This window comes from Otolemur garnettii, unplaced genomic scaffold (genome assembly GCF_000181295.1).
Source record: "Otolemur garnettii isolate 467f Iridium unplaced genomic scaffold, OtoGar3 scaffold00003, whole genome shotgun sequence".
NCBI lineage: Eukaryota > Metazoa > Chordata > Mammalia > Primates > Galagidae > Otolemur > Otolemur garnettii.
In genome coordinates, this window is record NW_003852398.1 from 3,565,778 (window position 1) to 3,574,211 (window position 8,434).

The window sequence follows — 8,434 nt, forward strand, 5'->3', positions numbered from 1 at the left end:
ATTAATGACCCTCCAATTAGTTGTTTTCTTCTGCTGACAGAGCTGGTTTGGACTTACTGCTTTATCTAAATTAAACTTTACTTTTGAGTAATTGTAGATGCATATGGAGTTTTAAGAAAGTGATATAGAGCCTGCATAAACATTGACGTTTGCCTGGTTTCCCCAAAGGTAACATTCTGCAAAAAAATAGTACAGTATCACGACCAGGACTGCGTTATTTAAAAACAGATGGCCTCTGCCTTTATTTCTGCTTATTTGCAAATCAAGATGGCTTTTGTGAATTTGACAGTGCTATCATTGAGCTTTTAAGATTGGTTACCAGGTTTTGTTTTATTTCATGTTTAATGGTTTATTCGTGCCATTTATAGATGTATATGGCACTTGTAAGTGTGCCGAGTGATGTACTTTGCCGTAGGACCACAGCAGTGGCCAAGACAGATACGGCCCTTTCCCACATTGTGGGTACAGTTTCTCCCTGAAGTGGAGGAAAGTGGCGTTCGAAATGTCAAATTGCCACAGAGCAGACATGGAGATAAAGGATAAAGAGGGAGAAATCTGTTGAATTCATCAACAAAGGCACAAGCAGTTTGGGCAGAGAGCTGGGAGCTAAGACAGCAGTGGGCTGAAGGGGTTGAGAAAGGGGGGGAAACAGAGTCCTTCAAGTTGTCAGGTCAAAATGGAGTCACTTGTGTTAAAAACCCAGACAAACAGATCCAGGGAAGCCCCCGAAGGGAGGGTTCTCATGTAAATGCCTGATAACAAGAACCATCATAAAAGACTGCAAAACCACAGCCGTGCCACAGCCCATCATAGCCCTACCCCAAAGTACTTACTGGAGGACATGCACCTAGCTACTGCCTGTCCAACCTCATGTTCGGGCCGCCCTTGTTGTTGATCCTTGTAGCCAAGGACAATTATCTGAAAACATTTATGTAATCCTCCTCACTTTTGCCCAAAAACCTTTACCTCCCTGATTATGCACATAGTTTATTTTTATTTTTATTTTATTATTTACTTATTTATGTTTTTTTGTTTTTTGGTGTATTTTTTTTTGGCCGGGACTGTGTTGGACTGCCACCTCTGGTATATGGGCCCAGCGCCCTACTCCTTTGAGCCACAGGCCCCGCCCAATTATTTATTTATTTTTGAGACAGAGTCTCCCTCTGTTGGCCAGGCTAGAGTACAGTGGCATGATCACAGCTCACAGCAACCTCAGACTCTTAGGCTCAAGGGATCCTCCTGCCTCAGCCTCTGGAGTAGCTGGGACAATAGGCACGCACCATGATGCCTGGCTAATTTTTCCATTTTTAGTAGAGATGGGGTCTCACTCTTGCTCAGGCTAGTCTTGAACTCCTGAGCTCAAGCAGTCCTCCCGCCTCAGCCTCCCAGAGTCATTCATAGTTTTCTATGGCATGCATAGTCCCACTGCAGTGCCCATTCCCAAATAAATATCTTTGAGGGCGTCTCTCTCTGTTATCTTTTATTTAAATTGACACTAGTTATTTAAATAGGTAACACTTGTACGTGAGAACACATCCGAAGAGCATAAATGGGTCCAGCAGTGAGGGGTTTCCCACCAGTCCCCTGCCAGTCTCTCAGATACCCTCCCCAGGAGCAATCACTGGTACCAGATCCACGCTTTTCCCTCCAGATAAACCTGAGCGCATAGAAGCTCATATTGTGAGCACAGATACATCTGTGGATCTGCCTTCAACTGGGACACGCTCCATCCACCTCCCTCTCTCACTGTCCTAGAGGAAGGTCCTGCCGCCACTGCGCTAGTGGGCATCCCTGCAGGACCTCTGACTCTGCACCACGAGGACAGTGCTGTTGTCCCTGTACACTGACAAAGAAAGGAGCCCTTCTGGAAGTCAGACAGTAGTAGGTGTGCGGAGCTGAGAGGCCAAGCCAAAGTTCACTCCAAAGCCTGGCTTTTCCCCTCCGATTTTTAAAACACTGTGGTGAAATGCACAAAACATAAAATATATCAAAGTGTTTCTAAGTGTACAGTTCAGCGGCATTAAGAATGTTCTTACTGTGCACCCATCACCACCATCTGTCTCCAGAACTTTGCATCTTCTCAAACTAAAACCTGGTACCCGTTGTGCACTAGCTCCCCATCTCCTCCCCACAGCCCTGGCAAAGCCATTCTGCTTTCTGTCTCTTGAGTTTCTCTACTCCAGGTACCTCATATAAATAGAATCGTACAGTATTTGTCCTTTTGCAATTGGCCTGTTATACTTAAAATGTCCTCATGGTTCACCCATGATGTAGCATGTGTCAGAATTTCCTCCCCCTTTTAAGGCGGATTATATTCCATTGTACCATATATTGCAAAGCTTAGCTTTTAAGTACAACCCTAAAAGATGCCTGGCTTTTAGGAGATATTTGATACATTTTATACTCTTTTTCTTTTTCCTTGGAAATAATTTGAAACTTAAAAGGTTGTAATACAAATTAAAAGTTGTAGTACAAATAAATGTTTTTCCTGAACCATTTGAGAGCAATTACTGACCTGAAGCCCCACGACCCCCTAAATATTTGAACATGTGCTTCCTGCAAAGGCAGACAGCCTCCAACAGCCACAAATAAAAGCATTTGGAAATCAGCGTTAATACATCACTATCATCTAATCGTCGGAGCTCTTTTAAGTTTTGCTAATTGTCCCAATTACATCCTTCCTGGCAAAAGGATCCAGTTCAGCATCACTTGTTGCATTTAGTTGTCACACGTCTTTTGTCTCCTTCGAACTAGAATAGTTCCTGGAGAATTTTCTAAGAGTACAGGCCCGATCTCCTGATGGTGTGAGCTTCTGCACCTTTGGCAGGAATGTCATTGACTGGTGGCCGTGCCCTGCTCATGACGTCCTGTTAGCTGCAAAATTGTGGGGTTTTCCTTCGCTAGGGAGGCAGATGCTGCTCACTTGATTTATGTAGTGTCTCCAAGATAACTCTGCTGTCCCTTTGGATTTAGTCAGTGTTGTGCGGAGGGTACTTTGAGTTCCTCAGCAAACGTTCACTCCCATCCATGTTTCTGGACTGGATTAAGTAGCACCATCATGGTGGCCAACTTGGAATCTCTGATTTCCTCATTCCTTCTACATGTATCGGTTAGCAACCTACTGGAAGAAAAGGCTTTAACAATGAACACTGTGTGGGTTTGGGGCACACTTATAACCCTGACCCAAGCGCTACAAAAGCCATCCACATAACCAAATACATGTGTACCCCTGTAATATTTTGAAATAAAGAAAAAAAAGGAAGAAAAAGCTCTCCCTTGTCCCTGTTTATTTATTCACGTATTTATGTCTCTCTGTGTGGACCTACACATTCCTAGTGGGTTTTATTATCTAATGTTGCCATTTTTCTTTTGCTGTCCAAGCTGTCCTAGATCTGGCCAGTGGGCAGCCCCTCCTCCTGGCTGGCTTTGGGGTCATCTTACATCTCCATCTCTCTGTGAACTCTTTCCTCCTTTTGGCACACAAAGTGCTCCACACTCCTCTCTACTTTTCCTGCCCCAGCCCTGACACATTCCATTTCTCCCAGGAGCTTTGCTTTCTTTGGTATTTAAAAATCAGAGTTAGAGTGTAGTACATGTGTACTGACACATGTACTCACACATGTACACTCTAACTCCAACAGTACATACATGTGCACACATGTACACTCTAACTCCGACAGTCTCCTAGCATCCCAAATACATTTATATGAGGCCAGTCACCTCTATACCAAACCTCTCAGCACCACCACCATCCCAAACCCGCAGAGACATCCCTTCACCCCATTCTGGCTCTGACCCCCATGCTGGTCCACTGCCTGCCCCCCATCTCCAGGGGACACCTGCCTTGCTCAGCCCCACCTGGTGGCTCAGTAACTGTAACCCTTCGACCTAATCCCTACTCATAAGCTGACAACTTCTTCCTGGAAAGGAGAACCCGGGCTCGGGGGGTGGGGGGGGGTGGGGGGGGGGGGGGGTGGTGACAACGAAGACATGAGATAGTGACAGCCCCGAATCAACACTGCAACAGCTGAGCAGGGGAGGAACCAGTGGGGCCACCTCCTGGACAGTGTGACGCCTGGCAGGTTTGCAGCCAGGATTGTCTTTTTTTCTTTGTTCACGCCGTTTTCCAGCCGCCACCCACGCCATCATGCCACCCCTTCCTGCCTGATTTGTGGCTTGTCAGCCACTCTGGTAGGACCTCCCTGTCTGTCTCTCGCCTGCCCAGGGCTTATTTCTCAGGTGCCAGCTTAGACCATCTCAAACATGCCCACCAAACGTGGTGAAAGTCCATGCAGCTGTTTTCATGAGCTGTGGAAACTCACAGAAACTTATTTATATTCCATAAGTTATTAATAAGTTAAGATTTTGCTGGTTTCCATTTTAAACACAAATCTCTCCATAAACCCTTGAGCTGGGAGGGAATGAAAACACAGACAACATTATTGGATGTGATCCCCATAAAAGGAACATTGTAACAGGGCGTTCCACTTTGCCTCATTGAGTCTATGCTGGGAACATCTTGTAGTTTGCTATTGTAAATGGGTCCCCTTTGACCTGGAGACCCAGGATCCCTTCTGTCCTGCCTTGGCCCAGCCTCCCACCTCCCCACATATCTCTGAGCACAGATGATGCTAGAAAGTGGCCCTCTATTATCAGTGAGCCTTTGGCCCCAAACCCTGACAGAACTGCGGGGAGGCAGACCAGACCACACAGGTGCTGTGTTGGCCCAAGCCAGCTCTAGGATGGCATAGCCTTGAACCAATGACAGTGGTGGGAGGCCAGCCCTGCCTGCTGCCCTGTGCCTAGACCCAAGTCTCAGAGCTTGCCACTCTAGTGAGATGCAAGGCCTATCCCACCTGGGGCAGAGGGAAGGAGAAAGGCAGACAGAGCGAGAGGCACGTGGTGCCCAGTCCCAGAGTGCAGGCCCACAGCAGCCTGGAGCAGCCAGGCCCAGCAAGCCCCATGCTGGACACTGAGCACTGAGGGACCAGGCCTGCCCAGGGCTGATGGAGCCAGACCGTGTTCTCTTCCTTTGCCTCCTAGGTGGAAAAAAGAGAGAAAGGATACTGGGGCCTCCCCTAGGGAAGCAGAGCCAGCTCCTGTACCCTTCCTCATCTCACGTGATGGTTGGAGGAAGTGGCCGGCCATGGACATGGCCTGGGAATGAGCCCACTCGCCCTGTGGCCCCAGCCAGGCCCTGGGATTCGACCAGCCCCTCCAGAGCTCATTCCCCGAGCAGGAGATCTCGATGGGATCCATTCCTGGTTCAGGGGAAGCTGGGCTGGGCCTTCCACAAACCCGTCAAGGGATGTTGGGAGAATTGGTGAGAAGAGATGCCTGGTCCCAGTGGTTGCACTGAGGAAAGCTGTTAGGTGCTGTCATGTGGGGACTGACTGTGCACATGTGGCCCATCACTGTGAGGAGGGACATGGCCACATCCTGCAACTCTTCCTGTTCCATGGGCTCTGAGGTGGGTGCTACTCCCCTGACCAGGCTCCATGGGCAGAGAGAAGGGATGAGGATGGAATGGAACAGAATGGAGAAGGCGAGAGGCAGGTGGAGGGTGCACCTGCACACCAGCGACCAGACGGGCGGCCCACAGCAATGAGGAAGGCCTGCGGAGGCCAGGTGGCGGCGGCTGCCATCTGGGCTCTGAAGTGGAATCCACCTGGGCTTGTATCCCAGGTATAAGACCTGTGGAACTGGTGGGACCAACCGAAGAAATATGAAGTTCAGAACGACGATAGAGAGACGCGAGACACAGAATAGAATTTTCAGAGGTGGGAGCTCAGGGGACCACTGCCTATCTGTGGGCTCCGCAAGTGGCCCCAAGTCTTTGTTCCACACAGCTTTTATTGAATCTATCTGCCCAGGAGGTAAACTGAGGGAGGGAACAAAGACACCAGCAGTTGCTCCGAGTGAGCATATCAGCTCCTATTGTTATTATTATTTACTTTAAGGATTTGAGCAGTTTGGGAGCATTTCCTGGCACAAAATAAGTGTTTGTTCAATGACATATAAGCATTACATGTATGCATACGTACATGTACATATGTTAAGAATTGAATTTATAACTCTATGGCTATCTCAATTTGGTTTTGGAATAAGTCATGACTGAGTGTACCTTTAAAATGATTTATCTAAACTGGTATATACATCTTTTGATCGAACTGAGCCAAACTGATATAAACATCTCTCTCTCTCTCTCTCTCTCTCTTTTTTTTTTCAGTTTTTGCCAGGGCTGGGTTTGAACCCACCACCTCTGGCATAAGGGACTGGCACCTTACTCCTTTGATCCACAGGTGCTGCCCCATAAACATCTCTTGATTGCCTGTGGACTTGATACATTTGCAACAAACTCTTAATTTGTATTTTATTTTACTTATTTTTTTAAATTTTATTTTTTAAGACACAGAGTTTCACTTTGTCTTCCTCAGTAGAGTGCTGTGGCATCACAGCTCACAGCAACCTCCAGCTCTTGGGCTTAGGTGATTTCTCTTGCCTCAGCCTCCCGTGTAGCTGGGACTACAGGCGCCCGCCGCAACGCCCAGCTATTTTCTTGTTGCGGTTTGCCCGGGGCCAGGTTTGAACCCACCACCCTCGGTATATGGGACCAGCGCCCTGCTCACTGAGCCACAGGCGCTGCCCAATTTGTATTTTATTTTATATACAAGATTGACTTCAGGGATCCATCATAAACATCTGGGAGGAGTCCCCAATTAGTCTTGGCACATAATCAAAACCTCGCTTTTTTCTCTTTAAGGTGAAACAATGTGAAAGGAATCATTTTAAATGTCAGAGCTGTGAATGTTTTGTGTTGCTGGGGAAAAGCCCAGAGCAGAGTTTCTCAGAAGCCCTGGGGCAAAGACAAAAATGGAAGTATGTGCTTGAAAAATACCATTCCCAGGAGGGAGCTCAGAGCATGGTGGGGGCTGGGGACCTGCTCCACTGGGAGGGCACAGAGGGAACTCCAGGCCTTGGAACTCCAAGGGTTGCAGTGCAGTCCAGAGGCAGCACGTGCTCATTTATCCCGCACACAGGCACGTCATCTGTACCTCTGGGAGCCTAGTCCTGCATCACAAATAAGGTGCCACCCCTACCTTTGCGGAACTCACTTCACCTGGGAGATAATAGATCACAAGCGTGCCCCAAGGCCCTGCTTTTGGTTCTGCCTTGAAAGAATGGAGATGTTCTCAGCCAGGATCGTTCAAGGAAGAACATTTTATTTCTTTGAAAGAAATATTTTGTTAGAATGATTGGGATGGAGAGTGAGATCCTAAGAACCTGTACACATTTTAAAAAGGAAATGACAACAGCCAGGCCCAGTGGCTCACGCCTATATTCCTAGCACTCTGGGAGTGTGAGGTGAGTGGATTACTTGAGCTCAGGAGTTGAAGACCAGCCTGAGAAAGAGCGAGACCCCATCTCTAAAAACTAGCCAGGTGTCGTGGTGCGCACCTGTAGTCCCAGTTACCTGGGAGGCTGAGGCAAGAGGATCTCCTGAGCCCATGAGTTTGAGGTTACTATGAGCTATGATGATGCCATGGCAGAGTTTGTCTAAAAAAACAAAATAAGGGGCGGTGCCTGTGGCTCAAAGGAGTAGGGCGCTGGCCCTATATGTCAGAGGTGGTGGGTTCAAACCCAGCCCCAGCCAAAACTGCAAAAAAGAAAGAAATGACAAAATGATGCAGGGTCTAGGAACCAAGGACACAAGGAAAGGAAGGTATCTTTTCCCAAGAAGAGAGAAGAAGAGTTAGGTCTGGATAGGAAGTAGGAGAAAGAAATATGGGGACCTGGGAGGCCATGATGGGGAGGACGGGAGAGAGGCTGCAGGTGGTAGAATGACTGAGGAGAACACAGGAGACAGCTTTCTGAAAGGAGATCTCTAGGTGGTTGTTCATTGTGGGGAGTGCAGTACAACCTCACACCTCTGGCCCACTTCCTAAATCTTTCTTTCTTTCTTTTTTTTTTATTGTTGGGGATTCATTGAGGATACAAAGAACCAGGTCACACTGATTACATTTGTTAGGTAAATTTCCTCTTATGATTGTGTCCCATCCCCAAGAGGTATGTCACACCCCGTGACCCTCCATGTCCCTCCCTCCATCCCTCTCTCTACATCCCCCTCCCCCTACTTCCCACTGTCTACTAGGTCATCAATTGTCCTCATATCAGAATTGAGTACATAGGATTCATGCTTCTCCATTCTTGTGATGCCCTACTAAGAAGAACATGTTCCACTTTCATCCAGTTTAATACAAAAGAAGTCAAGTCTCCATCTTTCTTAATGGCTGAATAGTATTCCATGGTATACATATACCACAGCTTGTTAATCCATTCCTGGGTTGGTGGGCATTTAGGCTATTTCCATATTTTGGTGACTGTAAATTGAGCTGCAATAAATAGTCTAGTGCAAATGTCCTTATGATAAAAG